Source organism: Monodelphis domestica, chromosome 2, assembly GCF_027887165.1.
Source record: "Monodelphis domestica isolate mMonDom1 chromosome 2, mMonDom1.pri, whole genome shotgun sequence".
In the NCBI taxonomy this organism is placed as follows: Eukaryota; Metazoa; Chordata; class Mammalia; order Didelphimorphia; family Didelphidae; genus Monodelphis; species Monodelphis domestica.
In genome coordinates, this window is record NC_077228.1 from 265,705,830 (window position 1) to 265,727,879 (window position 22,050).

At 37.2% G+C, this 22,050-nt stretch overlaps 1 protein-coding gene across 2 annotated transcripts in view; it reads left to right on the forward strand.

The window, feature by feature from the left end:
- The first annotated feature begins 1,224 nt into the window (after positions 1–1,224).
- TRIM39 (tripartite motif containing 39) overlaps positions 1,225–22,050 on the forward strand; it is a 55,501-nt gene continuing 34,675 nt past the window's right edge. For both annotated transcript variants that reach the window (XM_056817824.1, XM_056817825.1), the window contains exon 1: positions 1,225–8,916. The gene's annotated coding sequence lies outside the window, so the exon portion shown is untranslated. The remainder of the gene's footprint in view (positions 8,917–22,050) is intronic.

Consider the following 22,050-nt stretch of genomic DNA (forward strand, 5'->3'; position numbering starts at 1 on the left):
AAATTATCAATTAAAGACCAAATTGGAAATCCTGAAAATCAAAAGAGATTAATAAAAATGAGAGTAAGAAAACCATTGTACTAAATAAGACTAGGAGCTGGTTTTATGACAATAGCCAATAAAATAGATCATTGGTTAGTTTGATCTTAAGAAAAAAAGAAAACCAAATTATCAGTATCCAAAATGGAAAGGGTGAACTCACCACCAGTGAAGAAGAAATTAAAGCAATCATTAGGAACTAGTTTACCCAATTATGTGCTAATAGATTTCTCAATCTAAGTGAAATGGATGAATATTTGCAAAAATATAAATTGCCCTGATTACAAGAAGAGGAAATAAAATATTTAAATAATCCCATTTTAGAAAAAAGGAATTGAAGATGCCATGATGGCATTTCCCTAAACAAAAATCCCCAGGATCTGATGGATTCCCAAGTGAATTCTACCAAACATTTAAACAACAATTAATTCCAATACTACACAAACTATTCAGAAAATAGTGAGCTTCTTGCTAATAGAGACTTTTTTAAAATTTCCAGTACTTACCACAATAAGCCTAGAAAGAGTTTCACAAATGTTTCACTCATTCATTCATTCGTGTGAATAGAAAGATAGTCCTTCTGCACGGTAATCAAAAAAATACCAGCATTAGAAAATTAATTGCTCTAATTGCATTTCAGCTGCATCAGCCCTATGTTGGGGGGGAGGGAGAGAACGGAGAGGAGTGTTGGAGCCAGCTCATATATATGCTTCTCTGATTGTTAAATTTTCAGTGTGAGCATTTGCACCTCAGAAGTCGGTTAACACTATAAATGAGGGATTTATATTATCACTTTGTTGATTGTCCAGACTTTTAGAAGTGGTAGAAGATGTTAATGATGGAGATTAAACTTAAAATTTGTGCTGTGCACACATTTTTGTTTCAAGAGAGTTGGTGGTTAAACATTTACCAACTCACTCCTGGTGGGAAGCCTACTACCAAGTGAAAGGGCAGGACAAGGGAAGCCAGCAAGCTTCTCGAGGGTAAAGTCTATCTGAAACTGAAGCATGTAGCCCAAAAGAGTTGTCTCAGGGAGTGGAATAGATCTTAAGTCTAAGAGTAGGGTGGGGATGAGGCGGGGGAGTTCTATCCTTCACTCCACTGATTGGTCCACGCTAGATTCAGCTGCTCCAGTAAGAACCGCTATCGGAGCTCCCCCTTCGGTCTCTAGGCAGAACAACCTAACTGTGAATGAATGGGAGGGAACCGGAAGCCCAGAACCGACGGGAAGCTGTTTAGAGGAGCGAGCTGTACCTACAGAGAAGATCCCTCTCCGCACCGTCCCTCCTCGGCATACAGGCATCTGACACACACACACATATTCAGACCTCTTCCCTCCTTCCCTTCTCCCTCCTTCCAACCTTCCGAGAGGTGTCTTGGGTGTTGCTGAAAGGCCAGGAGATTTCTTTTCCCCCAGGGTGGAGACCGAGACGGGGTAGGTCGAAAGACTCTGGAGGGACCGACGGCCACTGGCCTGGGAGAGGTATCTATGGGCAGACAGGAGCGGTGGGAAGAAGGGGGAAGGCGGAGACTTGAGGGATGGCAGATACTGCTGCCGTCTTTTTTTCCTCCTCTGCTGCTGTGCTAGCAGTTCCTGTGCATGCATCCAATAGGCCCTTGAGCTTCCTCTAGCATCCACGCAGGCCCTCCTTGCTACCAGATGAGCTCAAGCCCAGGGCCTGATCACGTGGGTGTCGTTCCTAAGACCATGTGCTTTGAGGAAGCAGAAACAGGAGGGGAAATTTTAAAAGAGAGAAGACTTCTTCTAGGTTGTCAAGAGACTTGGTTCCAGTCCAGGCTTTGCCATATCAGTTCACAGTCAGGACCTTACTTTTCTCATTTGTAAGATAAGAGCTTTGGACTAAACTCAATTAAACAGATTTGTTAAGTTTCTGCTACGTGCAAGGCATTATGTTTCTCCACCAGGAATACAGAGATTTTTTTTAAGTGACACAATTCCCCACCTTAAGGGATTTTAACTTAAGGGGCACAACATGTATCCACCCTAAGAATAGTAACAGGTAAACTGGAATGGAGACAGTGGAGGGATCTAGACAAAGTTTTCTAGGAAAATTTGAGATGGAAGAAAACATTTTTTGAGAGAGGAGGGGACAAGGCATTGAGGTTGCCAGGTCAGGGAATTGACTAAAGGTGCTTTCCATCATCTTCACTAGGTGATTCTGAGGATGGGGTGGGGAAAGAATGTTGTTTGTCTATGGACTTTCCAAGGGGGTCAGTTTAAAGGCAGGATCCTTTTGTCATTGCTCTAACAAGCAATAGGGAAAAGAGACTGAAGGGGCCAAGCTCAACTCAGGATTAGAATTGTCGATCAATAAGCATGTATTAAGTACTTACTATGTGGTAGCTTCTGGAAATATGAATGTAAAGAATGTAATCACCTCCACTATCAAGAAGCTTATATTCTATCTTTCCTAAAATTGCATGGATACAGCATTTAGACTACACAGCTATTATTGCTTCCTACCTTCTTTTCTAGTAGGACATCTCTGAGATATTTTTTGCACTATATCTTATACACAATTCTTTGTCAGCAGTATGCTGAGTCTTATTCATGACCACTCTACATCTTTCCATTGCCCTTTCAGTAATACATGATTTTGATTTTCCAAAGATTATGGTATTCCATTATTCAAACACAGCATCACTGGAAGATTGAGGTTAAAAGTCAGGTTTCTATGATATCTCAAATATAATCCAGCCTTTTCTTTCTTATTCAGTTCAGTATATATCTTTGGTGTTTGGCCAAGATCTATGTACAGTGATCAATTCTGTCGGTTGAACAACCAACTACATATAAGTTAACAGGGTTTGCAATGGCCTGTAGGCTAAATAGACCCACCCTCTGCCTATTTTTGAATAGTCTCCTCAGCTTGGAATAGTTTTTACCTTTTTAAATAACACTTTATTGTATTTTTAAATATACAAGCCATTCTTAGGTCACAGGCCATATAGAAACAGGCTTGGGCTAAATTGACCCATTTGGTTTGCCAGCTCCTACTATAGTATATAAAATAAGTGTTCCTCATTGGATTAGTGTTCCCTGTGTGTATAGTTAGATCTAACTCTTTTGAATGGTTACATATCTCACTTAAGTAGCTAGAAGTTGATACAGTCTGCACTCTTATCTGTAAACAGAAATATCTGGAGGATCTTAATATCTATAGGGAATCTCACTTCTATTAGGCCTTTGCACTGGACATCCTTTATGAGTTGGTACATAATTTTGACAAGAATGTGTCTTCTTATTTTATTTCTTGTTTAATATTAAGTACCAGAGAATTATTGAACAATTTTATCTGTTTTCTTGTCCAAGGAGTCTTGTATCATTAGCATATGCATGGTGATGTCTTTACTTGTTGGAGGAAAGCTTTTAAAATGTTATTTTGCTTCATCAAGTGTTTTTTTATGGTGAGCAATTTTTAAGGTTCACAGCAAACAGTAAGCACAGTAGGATCATGTATTTCTTGTAGCTTTTTGTCAATGGTATGACTATAAAGAAGAAGTCTGTCACAGATTACCATTTGTAAGAACCTATCCTTTGGCTTCTAGTACTTTCAAGGATCACTTTAATATGTTTATTGATTATTCTCATTGCATAGATATGAAAAAGTAGGTGTTTGACTTATTAGTTATCAGTATTTTCTTGATTACTACATTCATTTTTTTTCAAGAGTTTAGTGTCTTCACCTTCAGATATTTTGAGAATTAACCTATCAAAGCCAATGGGTGGTGGTTTGGGGGCCAATTGTGTCATTTCAGAATAGACTTACTGTATACTTAGTCTAGTATAGTTGGTCTTCCTATCTATCATTTCTGCATCCTTTTGTAGCATGTTGGGGACAATGGTATTTGAATCCAAATATAATTCCATTATCACTGGAGAAAATAGTTTGTTATAGAAACCTTGACAGATCTTTTCCATTTTTTTGTCTTTGTTGTCCTCTTTCTAGTTTCATCTTTAAATGGATGATCTTGGTTTAAATTGAGTATCTTATCAAACTTTCCATAAATTTATTTTTTCCTTTCAGCTGTTTCTTACTATCCTGAGATGATAGTACTTATAACCTTCCCAGATCCAATAAAATGTCACAAGTGAATTATTTAAACATATTGACCTTGGCTGCCTGCAATGGTTTTTAGACTCTTTTTGGCTTCTTCATTCTGGCAATTGATTTATATCACTTAAATCTCTGTAGGGATTGGTATAATTGGTGCCTTTATCCATTTCCTTTTTTTCCAGTGTCAATACTTTGTTTATATAGGTCAAGTTTGGGTTGTTTTAAATATAATCTATATAATTTTCTCATTTTTATTCTAATTTGGGATTGATCTTGATCTTTGCTCCAACACATTGATGGTTTTACTATGCATAGAAAAATAGCTGATTTGGAAATGACTGTGACATTGGTAACCAGGTATATCCTGTTTATTAAGATATAACAAATTTCATTTATTGTGCTGTTTGTAGATGCTTTCCTTCTCCTGACTTCCTTTTTCAAGTATTCATGATACATAGACAGACAGTATCTGTCATCTATCTACAAGACTTTGGTCTCTTAGCCATATTTTTCCCAATATGTTTTCTTTTTCTACTATCTCTATTCTCCAATATTCACCTTTGTATCTGAAGTCCATGATTTACATTTGGAAGATCTTATTTAGTTCTTTGAAGAACTTCCCTACTATCCTCTGCAAGAAATGTTGATATGTAAGCTAAAGATATCTTAATAATAACTGAGTTTTCCCAAAAATTCTTAATATGAGCATTTCAATATGAGATGAATGGTCTATGAAATTATGTTTCTTTTTGCCGTTGGACCATGATGCAACTAACTAGAACAGCTCCATTTTTCCCCCTCTTTCTGCAAGGAAAAACTATAATCTATTCTTCCATTTAGACAATTTCCTTGTATTTTTTGGTTTCAGTCATAAAAATTTCATTATTGATGTGATTAATTTCTTTCAATATATTAACCTATCAGATTTTGGACAAGGATAAGACACTTATGGTGTCAACATTACTGTTTATAAATTATCTAAAAACTATGATTCTTAGCATCTTCTGCCCTCCACTATTCTGCTTTTGTAAGTTCAAAACCAGAGCTCATAGGATTGAGGTCTATTTTGTTCTTTTGTTTCATCAGTTACCACAACCAAAGAATTCACCACCTGTTGGCCATCCTAATGGTGATAAAATTCTCCTTACTTAGGTTGACTGGACCCTCAGAAAATACTCATAGTTGCTGGGACTGACTTTAAAGGTTTTCTTCCCCCTTTCTTTTTTAAACCCTTACCTTGTTTATGTTGGCCTAGGTGGCCTCTGGAGTTTCTTCTGACTGACATCCTATGTGCTTTTAAGAGAACCATGGATAGAATTGAATCACCTTTGTGCCCAAGTGAGACAGCAGAGTAGGGCTTTTGTGGGCACTTCCTGTTCAGTGACTCTTAAGTGTATAATAGCTAATTGGATTTTTAAAATTAAGTTTATTTAATTAAGTTATTTAGGATATTTTCCATGGTTACATGATTCATGTTTTTTCCTTCCCAGCCCCCTCTAATAGCCAATGAGCAATTCCACTGGGTTTTACATGTGTCATTGATCAAGACCTATTTCCATATTATTAATATTTGCACTAGAGTGATCATTTAGAGTCTGCATCCCCAATCATATCCCCATCGAACTATGTGATCAAGCAGTTTTTTTTCTTCTGTGTTTCTACTCCCACAGTTCTTTCTCTGGATGTGGATAGAATTCTTTCTCATAATTGTATTTTTTAACTAAAAATTTCTAGGTAGGCTGTGCTCCAAGGAAAGAGCATTGAGGTAAAGGTCAGCAGGTATCATTATCATGGCAAATATCTATTCTGTACCTACTATGTGCTCACTGCATTCTAATCTTGCTTTTATTTTATTATATAAGGAAAATTAGTCCTCTACTTATCTCAGTCCTACCTGTCCTTCAAGCCATGCCTCCTCTATAAAGCCTTCTTAGACTATTCCAGAGCATGGTGAACTCTCTCTCCTTTTATCCTCTGGGACATTTATTCTCTGCATCAGTCATTTTGCATATTATTTTACTTCAAGACCATGATTATAATAAGTTCCTTCTCTTCCTATTCTGAAGATTCATAAATCTAGGTATGTGGAATTTTATTACAGCCTGCAGCATCAGAGAACATAACTTTTTCTTACATGTGTTTATTTCAGTCTATGAAATTTCAGTCTATTTCAGAACTATGAAGTTCCATAAAACTAACTATTATACTACCTCCCTTAATGTAGAGTCTTATGGCATTGCAACTAGTTTGCAAACTCTCTGAGATCTAGATCCCAAGAAACTTGTCTCATTTAATTTTTGTATTGATCTGGTACCTAGCACAATCGTCTAGAGTAGCTGTTTTTAAAATGTTTCTTGTTGAATTATTGGTGTACATTTCTAAGATCCTCATGTTACTCACAGTGACATAGATTTAGAATCAGCAGCAAGGTATCTCAATAGAAAGAGTATTGGGCTAGGAGTCAGAAAGACTCATCTTCCTTGAATCCAAATCTGTCCTCAGACGCTTCCTAGTTGTGTGACCCTGGGCAAGTCACTTAACTGTTGTCTCATGAGGTTTCTTGTCTTTAAATTGAGCTGGAGAAGGAAATGGCAAATCACTCCAGTATCTTTGCCAAGAAAACCCTAAATGGGGTCACAAAGACTTAGACATGACACTTAATGACATGGATTTAGAACCAGACAGAATCTTAGCATTCATTAGTCTAAAATTTTTTCTTTTTTCTTTAAAAATAAATGTTTTTCCCAATGACATGCAACAATTTTCAGTACAAGTTTTCCAAAATTATAAGATCCAATTGTCACCTTTCCCTCCCCCCTCTTGGAGATGATAAGCAATTTTATCTGGGTTATACGTGCATTATCATGCAAAACTTATTTCCATATTGGTCATTGTTGTAAGAAAATACTCATAAAACCAAAACCCCCAAATAAAAACAAAAATAAAATAAAGTGAAAAATAGCATGCTTTGATCTGCATTCTGATTCCAACAGTTCCTTCTTTAGAGGTGGGTAGCATTCTTTGTATTAAGTCCTTCAGAATTGTTCTGAATCATGTATTGCTGAGAGTAGCCAAATCCTTCACAGTTGATCATTCAACAATATTGCTGTTACTGTGTGTATAATGTTCTCCTGGGCTGGTTCTGCTTATTTCACTCTGCAACAGTTCATGTAGATCTTTTCAGCTTTTTCTGAAATCATCCCTTTCATCATGTATAGCACAGTAGTATTCCATCACCATCATATATCACAATTTGTTCAGCCATTCTCTAATTGATGGGCATCCCCTCAGCCACCACAAAAAGAGCTACTACAAATATTTTTGCACAAGTACAGAAATCTTTTTGGGACACAGATCTAGTAGTGATATTACTGGGAAAGACTTCAAAGATCATCTATTCTACCATATTCATTTTACAGTTGAGCACCTTGAAGCCCAAAGAAATTAAGGGTCTTGCTCAAGGTCATGCAGCTTGTTACTGGCAGATTACAGACCAGAACCTCAGGTTCCTGATTCCTAATCTGTTTTTCTTTTAACCTACTCAATTGATGGGTCCCCTACTGTTCTTGTTTTCTATTCACTATAGAAACTATAGTTCCTTTTCTTTGCTCTAACTTCTTAAACCCTCAATGTAGCCATAATCCCATTTGCAATTGGCTTCCATTCAATCAAGTATTCAGAATTCATTTATTGAACACTTACTGTTAATTCGACACACAATAGGCATTGAAGAGGATTCAAAAAGAAACAACAGGGAAAAGGAATGTGTATGGACCATAATAGGAGCTGTCCAATTTCATAGAAGGGAGAGATCCATGTGGATCCGTGAGGTGGCCTTAACTAAGATAAAAACATAGAGAAATGGAGGAAGAGTGAAAGGGAAATAAGAAAATGTAGCATAACAAATTAAGAATTGCCACACTGTCAGAATCATAGTCACTCTAGTCCATATCAATCAAGAAACACCATGCGTATGCAAGGCCCCAGGTTAGTCCAATATTTTTTTCTGAGACAGCAAGGGATAGTACATTGGAAAATGTGAGTTATTTTTCATGATACCATCCTCAGAGATGAGGCATGAAACCCCCAAATCCATTACTTTTAACATCTCTTACTACTCTTGGGGTACAAAATTGGGAACAGTAACCTTTGATAACTATGAGTGCTAGCTGATAAATTGAAGACAAAATTGCAACTAAGGCAACACTTGATAGCACTGGGGCTGTCAATTATCTTTGTCCTAAATTGTTCCAATCCCATCTTGAATTCCTACCCTAACCCCAACCCCTAACCCAGCTTCAGCCCTATCCCTCTCACCACCAAATAAGGAAGCAGAGTCCTTCTTAAGAGGAATTTTCAAAAACACCTCAGCCAGTAACCATGGTTTCTAAGCCTGCTCTGGGAAAGGTATTTGAGCAAATGACCTGGAGTTTCTACTTGGAGTACATTTCTGACCCTGAGCATCCTGTATGGCCCCAGCTTCTGCTGAACTTGAGGGCTATGGCATCTACAAGTCCCCGGATGGAGCCACTACCTGAACTTTATGACAGAAACCTTTTCAAAAGAGAGACATCAGACTCAATGGGATTTGGGCCACTTTGGTGCTCCTCCTTATAACTCCAGAGCCCCAAAGTGGGTGGCCATGAAGGGAGTTATCAGTTTTGTGGGCAGCTTGGGGAAGGTGCATTTTTTTCCTACTTGAAGAAGATGAATTTTTCCAGTGTGGAGTTTGCAAAGATCTGAAAAAGTATGAAGATTTTTTGTGCTGCATACAGAGGAGGATGCTCTACCATGCAAGGTAGGAAAGTCATTTTTGCTTATCTGTCAACATCCTGTTTACTATTATCTGCTAGTCCCCCATGTCATTTTCCTTCCTTTCTCAAGTAGTTCAGTATCTGGTTTAATCTTCCTCCCCAACCCATCCTCATCCTCAAACTTAAGGACTTCATTATTTGTGTTGATTGTTCCTTACTCTCCACCCACACCATACTGGTCCCCTCAGCTTCTGTGACCTACACCTTTATTTCTCCTCACCCACTCATAGGGATCACACTGTCACCTGTAACTGTTTGACCTTTATGATCCAGAACTCAGAACTTCTCATCTCAGACTATAACCACTTATCATTCCTTCTTTGCCTCTAGTTCACTCCCAAACCATCATGCCCTCTGGTCCTCCCTGTTTTCATAATTCATCCTCCCTACTCTGGACTCATTTTCTTCCTTCCCAGTCTTGACTTCATACCCATGTCTTTTGTTGCCTTGCCATTGTAATTACTTCTACCTTTCCAAAACCTACTTCTGGGTTACTCCCACCTTCTCTACTCCTTTCATCTAGGTTCAAATTCTTCTGGAGGAAGTCACACAACTGTACTGACCAAATCCACTACAAAGTTTTGTTATATAACCTCAACTGGGCTCTCATTATTGCATGCCAATAGTTTTATTTATCCCTGAATGACTAAAGATAAACTCCTACCCACAGAGACCTTTCTAAACCTTCTCTCTTCAAGCCACTTACATACCCTGGGTTCAACTCTGGCCTTAGACACTTTTAGCTATATGACAAATATTTGTAGTTATTCCAAGACAAAAGATAAGAGTTTTTAAAAAATCTGGCCACTGACCCCAATCACCAATGACAATTGATTTTCCCAAAGTTACCAGCAATCTCTTAATTACTGAGTTCAGTGGCCTTATCTCACTTTTATCCTTTCTTGACCTCTCTGTAATATTTGACACTGTCATCATCTCCTATATATTTTTTTCTATTTGCATTTTCATGACACCACTCTTTCTTGCTACTGCTCCAACCTGTTTAAACATTCTTAATCTCCTTTGCTGGAGTGTCCAATGGCTATGTCCTGGACCCTCTACACTTCTCTTCCTCTTCACTCTCATCTATTCACATGAGTTCACTAATCACCTCTGTGCAGGTGACTATAAATTTACTTATCCAGCCCCCATTTCAATTACCTGCCAGACAGTTCTATCCAAATTAATCATTAGCATCTCAAATTGTAATGGCAGTTCTACCACCAACAAGCAGTTTGCTAAAATTAGCCTCTTTGGACTTCAGTTTCATAATCTATAAAATTAGTAATCTTGATTTCCCTTGCAGATTTCTATTAAGTAATCCCTTAAAGCTCTGGCAGACCAGGAAGGCATTTGCTTTGAATGATTTTTTATTCTGATTTTAACAAACACAAACACACACACACACACACACACACACACACACACACACACACACACAAACACCCTTAATGAAGTTTCTTGAACATTAAATTTTATGTACCTCCTTCAAAATTCTCTTCTGATCTTTAATAATGTCTGTTCATGTTTGATTTGCCAAATTGTCATCGAGGTATGTGTGTGTTTGTATATATGTGTGTTCTATCCTTTTCAGTTATTTCTTATACTTATTTTCATGTCCTATTAGTCCACATACTTGAATTTTTAAAAAATTAAATACTTACTTTGTGCCCAAAACTATGCTAAACTAGAAATATGAATGCAAAAGCAAAGACAGTCCCTGTCCTCAGAAAGACAACATATATAGGGCAGTTTTGGTCAGGGAGGGTTTTTCTGGTATGTACAATAGGGCAGTCTATTTATATGCCATTTCCAGTGGTAATAGCCATGTTGGTTTTCTTATAGTTTATGACAGTTCTCAGAGGAAGAGCCAATACACAGTATTAACTCCAAGATGGAAGGTAAGGGTTTAAAAAAAAAAAAGATTATAGGGAGGCAAAGTTGTTATGCTAATCATAATCACTGCAGCCCTTCCTGATTTTATCAGTGGAGTGGCCCAGATGGCCAGGACCCCAGGCTAGTGGTAGGGAGTTACTGATCTGACCAATACATTTTTCTCCATTCCCAAGGTTGAGACTAGTCAGAAGCCATTTGCTTTTACCTAGGAAGGAACTGAGTATACCTTTGCTGTTCATAATTTTCCTTCATATTGTTACCATTTTGGTGGGTAAACCGGAGCTGAGGGGACCTACTTCCTGAAGGCATTGTCAGCCACTACTGTATTGACTGAGCCAAATGAAGCCAACAATGGCAGAGGCCCTGTGGTATTTTGTATAATAAAGTGGTGTGAGCACAACCCTAAGAAATTTTGGCCTAGCCCATTTGGTTAAATTTTGGGGAATACACTGGATAGAGAAAATGCAGGTGATTCCAGGTGTAGTCTGTACTAAGCTACTAATATTTACTTCCTAAAATACAAAAAGGAAGCTTAGATACCGAGTTCCAGACAATTCTGTTCCACCTCTGGGTATTTTTATACCCTCTATTTGCCAAGTTATTTGCAGATTTACTTTTAAGTAGGCTCCAGAACAGATTAATTTCTTGGAAGATCTAAAGTGGACAATTCAGTCTTCTTTTCCCATCTGAGTCCTATCAACATGAAAATAAAAAGGACAATCAAAGTAGCAATAAAGGTCTTAGGCAGAAGAATTGAAGTTTTGGGTCACCACATGACACAGGAGAATGCAAAAGTGCCTATTCTGAAGGAAGAGCATGTTTTATGTAAACTTCAATAGAGAAGATGATCAGAGCAGACAGCAACATGGAGGAATGACTAACATTTAATGATATCAAAAGCTGAAGATATAAGGAAAGTCTGATCAAATCAAAGGTTCTAGGAGCAATAAGTTTCCAGAGACCTTTACCAACCAGGAGATCAGTGAGGTTCAAGGTAAGCCCATCTGATAAATGCATTTAACAGTCCTTATGGGACCATTTGTGAAGGTCTCTGTCCTTTGGCAAGCACCAGTAGATGACCAGAGTGAATGATTGCTAGGTTTCAAAGGGGCCACTAATTTTGCTTGCCTATTACTAGGATTTAACGCTACTAAAGACTTTGGGTCAGGCCATCCCCCCTCTTGAAGAACTGTACATTATGAGTTGACTGATGCAAGATGGTCCCTCTAACATCTAACAAGATGAGTGGTTTCTACTGTTAAATGGAAATATAATGTTCTACTTACCCAAGCCCCTCTTGTGTCAGGGTCCTTCATGAAAAGGTATAATTTTACTGGTGGTATAGAATTAAGTACCAACTCCAATGTTCTGCTTTCCCTCTAAATCAGTGGACCTATAGGTGAGGATTTAGCTTTTTAGGAAGCTTACTTGGGAAACTGACAGTTCTGCCCATGAGAGTGGCATAAATAATTGGACCTTGGTATCTTTTTTTTTTTTTAACTCTTACCTTCCCTCTTAGAATGAATACTGCGTATTGCTTCTAAGGCAGAAGAGTTTTAAGGGTTGGGCAATGGGAGTTATTTTTTATGACTTGCTCAGGGTCACATAGCTAGGAAGTGTTTGAGACCAGATTTGATCCCAGGACCTCCCATCTGTAGGCCTGGCTTCTTAGTACACTGAGCCATCTAATTGCCTCCCTCAGTATCTCTTTTAACTCAGTAATATGCCTTGAGGAATGGGAATGGCAAATCTTCCCAGTGGACCAAGCCACAAGTCACAAAGTTGGCCTGTGAAAGAGTCTTGTGTTAAAAGAGTTTTCTTAATCTCTCCCTCTGTCTCTTTAAGAGGCAAGGGAGCAGAAAGATTTCTCAGTAAGAGCCTTTGAACTGACAGGCTTCTGTGTAAAAGTTCTGAAGATTCTGTTACTTAGGAGATGAGGATCATATGAAAAGAAAGGTTTCAGTTGGCAGAGGGACTCTTTTTCTCTGGCTTCCTAGGGAGTAGGGGTTCTGTGTTGATCTCTCAGTCAAAAGGATCTGGCTTCTGACTTCTGACATTTTTTTATTGCGATACTGATTTAAGGAGGTGGTAGGAGATTAATGTTTATCAATTTGCTTAGGTAGGTAGTTAGGAATTGTATTTCCAGATAGAAGTAGTGTAGTTCAGATAGGCCTGTTCTGGGAGACAGAAGACCCTGCCCTCGAAGGCAGTTAGATTTAGGGTTTCTTAGAAATTTTAGTATAGGATTTGGATTTTAGGCATAGGTAATAAGCTATTAGAGTGATCATCTCACTTTCCTCCCTCCTATTTCCTGTCCTAACTTCTCCTCAGAATAAATAACTGTGGTTTATCAAACTGCTCTCTGTACTTGTGTCAAACTCCTACGTAAAAATTTTAACCCTTCACAGCCTGGTGAGCCAGGTAGGAGTTTGATTAATCAATTAATCTTCTGATTCTGATCAATAGTAGGGAAAAGCAGAAACCGTAACCATGGTGTTAGATGTCATGGTACTTAGTACAGGAGGAGTTTCCTCTTTACCTCAAACAACTCCCACTACCAGGGAACTTTAGTGAGATATTACATCTCACTATCCTAGATTGTCTCTAGCTATTACTATTCATAGATTTTTTTGTTTTGTCGGGATTTATTCAAGGTTAACAACTGTACCTAGTAGTTGGTCAAATTTTATCAAGGAAAAGGGAACAGCTGAACAAGAACCTTATTGAAATTAGAGTTGCATATCTGGAAGATTGTATCTCTCAGTTGACCGCCACTATCTTGCAATAAAATGAAATTATAGCTCAGTTTACCAAACTTGACTCCCCTACTACCTCTCCTACTAATTCCACCAAGGGAGCTACTGTTTCTACTCCCTCCACTAAGGTAACTAAAACTAAACCTCAGGAAAAAAAAAGATGATAATAGCCTACTCCCAGTAAGAGAAGTATCAACTTTTAATCTGAAGAAGGAGTTAGTAACTATTAGGCATCAAAGACCATTTACCCATCAGGATATTGAGGGATTTAAGTAGAGCACCCCTTCATTTGAGGAAGAATCCATAACAGTTATTAAAAAGCTGAAAACAATTTGCAGACAGTTCAATCCAGCCTAGATTGATTTTGAACATCTACTTGATGAATTGTTAACCAAAAGAGAAAAAGATAAAGTGATCAGACTTACAAATGAGGCTAATTGGGGAGTTCACTGGCCTGAGATTTGACCCTCATTGGGACTTTAATGTCCCCCAAAATTATGCAACATTGTGTCAAGGGAAGGAGACAGTACTAAACTCAATGAGAGCATGTTCCGATAGACTGGAAACCTGGACAAAATTTTAAAAATTAAAACAAGAAATAGGTGAAAATCCTTCAAAATATATGGACCAACTGATAGAACTAGGAGGAAAATACATAGATATAGATTTAACCAGAGAAAGAGAAATTAAACAAGTGAGAAGGTAGTTTGTGAAGAATTGTTGCCAGGTGGTCAAGGACTGTTTCAAAACCAGTTGTCCTAACTGGATGAATATGGACATGGATAAATTGAGGAAGTGACAGTATATGTTTATAATGGGCATAATGAAAGGAAAGATGAACATGATGGTGTTTTGGTGGATGCATTAAGAAAGGAGATAAAAGCCTTAAAGGGAAAAATTGATAAACTTGAAAAAAGGATACAAATTTTGGGTTAACTATGGCTCTAGTGTGAGAATATACAAACCAAAGGCCAACGTGTTACTTGTATGGAAAAAGAAGACACCTAATGATAAATTGCTGATGCTGGAATCAAATATTCAGTAATTTTAGGAATAATGGTGGGAACTTTAGGAATAAATATTCTAGGAACAACTATTTTAGAAACAATAATAACAACAGAAACAATTTCAGAAATAACAATTATGGAAACTATGGGAATGATAGAAACAGTAACCAAAACGAGGCAAATGACTTGTTACAATATATCTGTAATGGGGCACATACATGCAATAACCAAAATGTAAATTCTCCTCAATGAAAGAAATCTCAGAGAGGAGCACACAGACCTTTATGGAGGTTTAATAGGGGAGAAAGGACCCTGGAATCAAAGATTGAAACATTTGATTTTCCAGACACCAATATAATTACACCAGTCATACCAGTCCATTCTCCCCCAGATAGCACTGAACCATATGTAACTCTGAAAGTAGGAAATATGTTATATAATTGTCTTCTAGATATTGGGGCATCAGGATCTGTGCTGAGTACACCTAATTATAATTATAATTCTATTGGCTCGATTAGTGTTGTTGGAGTGTGTGGAACTCCTTTGGAAGTCCAAAAGCTTTCACCATGAATGGTGTCTGTAGGACCTTTATCCATGGAACATTGATTCCTTTGAATGCCTAACTCCCCTATGAATTTATTGGAGAAAGATCTGTTGTGCAAATTAAGAGCCACAATAATATGTACTCAAGGTGGCAATATTACATTAGAAGTACCAGAAGAATCTCTAAATTTGTTCCCAGTACTCTTTTTATTTTTTTCCTTTTTTTTCTTTTTTTTAAAATATATTTTATTTGATCATTTCCAAGCATTATTCGTTAAAGACATAGATAATTTTCTTTTCCTCCCCCCCCACCCCTCATAGCCAACGTGTAAGTCCACTGGGCATTAGATGTTTTCTTGATTTGAACCCATTGCTTTGTTGATAGTATTTGCATTAGAGTGTTCATTTAGAGTCTATCCTCTGTCATGTCCCCTCAACTTCTGTATTCAGGCAGTTGCTTTTTCTCGCTGTTTCCACTCCCGTAGTTTATCCTTTGCTTATGAATGGTGTTTTTTTCTCCTGGATCCCTGCAAGTTGTTCAGGGACATTACACCGCCACTAATGGAGAAGTCCATTACGTTCGATTATACCACAGTGTATTAGTCTCTGTGTACAATGTTCTCCTGGTTCTGCTCCTCTCGCTCTGCATCACTTCCTGGAGGTTGTTCCAGTCTCCATGGAACTTCTCCACTTTATTATTCCTTTTAGCACAATAGTATTCCATCACCAACATATACCACAGTTTGTTCAGCCATTCCCCAATTGATGGGCATCCCCTCGTTTTCCAGTTTTGGGCCACCACAAAGAGCGCAGCTATGAATATTTTTGTACAAGTCTTTGTGTCCATTATCTCTTTGGGAGTACTCTTTTTAAATAATCATGAGATGGATAAAACTCCAACCTTTAAAATACCAACAGATTTACTCGAATCTCTCTGGGCTACATTTTCTACTGATGTAGGCCTATTTAAATCAGCTATTCTGGTCCAAATTAGAACAAGAGGTGGTCCACCTCCATCTATCCCACAATATCCATTATCAAAAGAAGCAATTGAGGGAATTACCCTAGTGATAAATTCTTTAATCAAACAGAAAATAAAAATCCCCTGCAAATTAGAATACAATACACCTGTCTTGCCTATTAAAAAACCAAAACTAGATGAAAATGGAATGCCTGTATATAGATTTGTTCAAGATTTAAGAGCTATTAATAATCACATTATCAAGACAACCTGTTGTCCCAAGCCCATCAACTATTTTTTCCTCTATTCCTAGTACCATTAAATATTTCATAGTAGATTTGTGTTCTGTCTTTTTATCAATACCCATCCATGAAGATTCCCAAAACATATTCATTCACCTGGAAAGGGTCTCAATATATACATGGTCCCATTTGCCTCAGGGTTACATAGAAAGTCAAACTTTATTTTCCCAAATTTTGACACAAGATTTAGCAAATATCGAGTTTTAAGGAGAGCCTTTTAATACATTTTGTGGATAATTCACTCTTGGCCTTGTCAAATGCTGCAACATGCCAAGAAGATAGCAAACATCTCCTATTGGAATTATATAAGAGAAGACAAAATCTCAAAATCAGAGGTTCAGTGGTATCTCCCAAAAGTAGAGTATTTAGGATTTGTTTTAGCTGAAGATTCACGTTTCATTTCTCCTAACCCTATTGAAGAAATCCAAAAATTGAGTTCCCCCAACAACTAAAAGACAATTGAGAGCAATTTGGGGAACTACAGGATTTTGCAGGCAACGGATTCTTTGCTATGGGGAAATCAGCAAATCCCTTAAAGCACTAACAAAATATAGTCACTTTACCACTTAAATTGGATACAGAACACCTAGCAGCACTTACTAAATTAAAACAAGCAATTTTTTCTGCACCTGCTCTAGGCATCCCAGATTTCAAGAAACCATTCTTTCTGCATGTACATTAATGAAGAGGAGTAGCCTCAGGCATCTTAACACAATCTTTAGGACCTGATCAGTGTCCAATTGCATATTATTCATCTCAGTTAGACCCAATAGCTTATGAAGCATCACCATGCCTTAGAGGAGTAGTTGCAACAGCTTTACCAATAACAAAATCTTCAAATTTAGTATTGGGATGCCGACTAATGAGGATGCCCTCATGAAGTTGAAACATTGCTGCTAAGACATAGAACACTGGCATTCTTAGACCAAAGGCTTACAAGATATGAAACAACTTTATTAGTCAGAGAAAACATCACTTTAAAATGCTGCACAACACTCAGTCCTGTTATATTGCTTCCAGATTTACCAATCACAGGAGAACCATTGCATTGTTGTGAATCATGAGTATCTATGGCAGAAAAAAACTTGTGAAAATCTCCTAGACATTCCTTTAGAAAATGCAGATCCAGTTTTGTTTATGGATGGTTCTTCCTTTATGAGAAATGGTATACATTATTCTGGAGCAACTGTAATAATAGAATTTGCAACTTTGTAGTCTACTTCACTTCCATCAAATTTAAGTGCACAAGGCGCAGAATTAATAGCATTGAAACAAGCCTGTGTAATAGCAAGAAACAAAAAATCAACAATCTACACCAATTCAAAATATGCCTTTGGAATATGTCACGCTGTGGGTACCCTTTGGCTTCACAGAGGTTTCTTAACATCAGCTGGCAAAACAATTGCGAATGCAAAAATTACAAATGAGGTTCTTTTCAGCTACCTGAAACCCTGGCTATAGTACATTGCTCTGCTTATAAAGGTGGAACGGACTTTGTTTCAAGAGGAAACCACCAAGCAGATGTTGCTGCAAAACCCTGAATTGATTTTCAAATTTGACAATCTTCAATGAATCAGATTTATCTCTGGCATTTAATGAAAAAGAGGTTAAAAAAAGGAAACAGAACTTTAAGGCTAAACAAATTAATGGTGTATGGGTGGCATCAGAAGGTAAACCAATACTTCCTGGAACTTTTTGTCAACGAATTTGCCAATCAATACAATAAAAATGGCCATTTTGGAACCCAAGGCCTTGTAGATTCTATAAAGAAAACATAAATAGCCCCTGGCATAACAAACATTGCCTCCAGAGTCTGTGCAGCCTGTCAAGTGTATAATCAACATATATTTCACAGAAAATCATTTGGAGGACATCCTTTAGCCTACACACCATTTAAACATCTCCAATTTGATTTTATAACAATGCCAAAAGCTGGACATTACAAATTTTGTTTAGTTATAGTAAACCAGCTAACAAGGTGGCCAAAAGCATTCCTAACAAGTAGAACTATATCAGTGTTCAGAGCCAAAATATTATTAAAAGAAATCATACCTTGATTTACTTTACCAGCAATAAATGATTCAGACAGGAAACACATTTTACAGATTCAGTTTTAGCACAAATATATTCATGCCTAGGTATTACACCAAAATTTCATATGCCATACCACCCAGACCTCAGGATAAGTGGAAAGAATGAATAAAGAATTAAAGATCATGATTGGCAAATTATGTTCTGAGACACATTTGAAATGGCCTGATGCTCTACCGTTAGCATTATTCTACCTTCGAAATAGACCAAGGGGAGATCTACACATCTCACCATTTGAGATGCCATTTGGTCATTCACCTATTCATGCAAAACCATTTAACCCTCTATATACAGTATTGTTAGGAGGAGATACTACTATTACCACATATATAAGAGATCTGCAGATCAAGATAAAAGAACTCATGAATCAGGAGCCGTAGTGCAAGCTGGACCTATAAACTTTTCTCTACAGAACCTAAATCCTGGAGATAACAGTTTATATAAAGAATTTCCAGCTCATGGGAGCAACTCAGCTGGCCTGGGAAGGTTCATTCCAAGTACTTTTAACAACCCCTAGAGCAATCAAAATTGGAGGAAAAGCATCATAGATTCATTGATCTCATGTGAAAAGGGTGCCTTTCATCGAAAATGATCATCAAGAATAAGAGTACAAAGACTACTACAACTAGACAATATTTTCAGTGACATTGAACTTATATTTTGCTTTTCAATAAAAGGTTTGATTTTGAAATAGAATAAATAATACTCAATAAGTAAGTGTATAATTTATGTTATGTTATAGGTTTTAGAATTTCTGTTTAGAAATAATTATTAATATATAGTTAAGATAACTAAGTGATACTTAAAAGATAAAATGTTTCTAAGGGTTATAAGTGTTGACCCACCTCAGGGAGGATATTATATGTATATAATGTTCTTATAATTTTTTTTGCATAGTAACTGTAAGTTGAATTTTAATTAATATCTTTAGATTCTTATTTCTGTAGTCAGAATTTTGTTATTCTGTAACTATAAATAATTGTAACTGTATGTAACTTGAGTCTTGCATGTGTCAAGATCTTTCTTTTTCTTTCTTTCTTTCCTTCTCTCTCTTTCTTTCTTTCTCCCTGTTTCTAATAGAGTTAGATAGTTTTTTTTGTAAGATCCTTTGGGGAGACTGCTCTCCCAATGGATCTCAGGGGGGTATGTTAAAAGAGTTTTCTCAATTCTTCCCTCTGTCTCCTTAAGAGGCAAGGGAGCAGAAAGATTTCTCAGTAAGAGCCTTTGAACTGATAGGCTTCTGTGTAAAAGTTCTGAAGATTCTGTTACTTAGGAGAAGAGGATCACATATAAAGAAAGGTTTAGGTTGGCAAAGGGGCTCCTTTTCTCTGGCTTCCTAGGAAGTAGAGGTTCTGTGTCGATCTCTCTCAATCAAGAGGATCTGGAAGTTGATTTCTAACATTTTGGACTGAGATACTAATTTAAGGAGGTGGTAGTAGATCAATATTTGTCAATTAGCTTAGGTAGATAGTTAAGGAATATATTTTCAGATAGGAGTAGTGTAGTTCAGAAGAAGACCCTGCCCTCGAAGGCAGTTAGATTTAGGGTTTCTTAGAAATTTTAGTATAGGATTTGGATTTTAGGCATAGGTAATAAGCTATTAGAGTGATCATCTCACTTTCCTCCCTTCTATTTCCTGTCCTAACTTCTCCTCAGAATAAATAAGTGTTTGTGGTTTATCAAACTGCTCTCTTTACTTGTGTCAAACTCCTACCCAAAATTTTAACCCTTCACACTTGAGAAACAAAGCAGATAAGATCATCTGTATTGATTCCTAGGTGATGCCTGTAAGTCTGACTGGATGTCTCAGTACCTAGAAAAGAACAACAAAGGTTCATCATTTTGAAGGCAGAAACAATGAAGGAATTTTGCCATTCCACATACAGTGCTCCTCAAGAGACTATTGTATGCTCTCTGTTGAACTAAATAATCAAGCTGATGCCCTTATAAAAATGATAAGAAATTGGGTACAGGATCCATTATTAATATGGACATGGGGGGAGGGGGCAATATAGCAGTAGGTACAGGACCATATCATCCACTGAGGATGGGGCATCCATCTTTGGAAAATCAGTATATTATGGGGGATTTTCAACCTGTCTTCAACTAAGTAAACTGATATTGGCCCTTTCCCATCTCAGGATAAGAGGTTTGTCTTTACGGTAATTGATTATTCAGGGTATATGACATCATAGTACTAACAGTGCCATTATTCAACCTCTTGAAGAACATATCCTTCTTCCCTATAAGCGTATTTTACCTCTAATCAGGGTACACCCAGAGATCATAGATTGACCCCACCACCATCACATTCACTGGGTTTTCCTTATCCTGTATCCTCCCCTCCTCAGGTATCTGGCATTATTGAATTCCAGAAAAGACTCTCAAAACAAGAGTTTTGTTATAGGCTTGTTTTATGGTAGATATCTATGATAAATCAGCAATATTCTAAAAGATTTCTTAGATCCAACCTCTAAGAAGACTTAACTGATAAGGATGAACTACTTTTCGACATAGTTTAGAATCACACTCACACATATCAGATATCCCAACCCTTATTCTTACCCCTGCTTATAATCACTGAGACCTTTTTTCACTTCTGACGGTTCTATATATTCTGGGGGAAGAGGGGAAAACAAAACTATTCAGGTACTCCTTAATTGGCAGGTCTTACTGTCCCCTACCCCATGAGTAGGGTAATTCCTTTCTAGAAAGGGCTTGGCTGACCAAAGGGTACAACTGTTGGTTCTTTATTTTCTAATGACACAGGAAAAGTTAAACTCTTTATTGTTAGATTTAAATTGATGTCCAGTAACTCTAAGTATTATATTTTATAAGATTTATTAATAATCACTTGAAGTAGAAGAAATAAAAAAGCAAAAGTATTAAAAGCCTAAGAAAATAACACGTGAGTAAAATTCTCCTGCCTAGCACTCACCCAACCTCCTCAAACCATGTTCCCGGGAAAAGAGAGAGGGCAAAGCTACACTCACAACTTTATCTCCAAAACATAAAGACATAACATGAGAATGAAGATGGGAAGCTGGGAAAGAGAGTTCTGGGGAGACAAATTCTAATTATACAACCCTCCCCTGTAATTCCATTGGGAAATGAGCATGTATAAATCTCCCAGATTTACATGCCCAGTTTCCCCAATGAATCAGTACATATAACCAACTTATATCTCTAAAGATTTTTAACTAGAGGTACATACAATATTGTACTTTCTAAGGGGAAATTACAATTTGGAGATACGAAGTAAATAAAAGAGAAAGAACAAAACTAATGATTTCTAGGCACATTGACAAAAAGCCAATTAGCGGCAATCCCCTTTGGCATAAGAGTTTATATTCAAAATAAATGTGTTCAACTTCCCACAGTTTCAATTCACTACATCCCAAAGTTCATTCTGGATCTTTTGGTCCAATGTGTAGTTTCTGCTGGCATCTCCATGGCTCCTTCTCCAAGTAGTTCACTTTCTTGATTGGGGGAGGTAGCAAGTTTCTTATCCTAAAATTACTCTCAAATAAGAAACATTTTTAGAAATCTAGAATTTTATGAC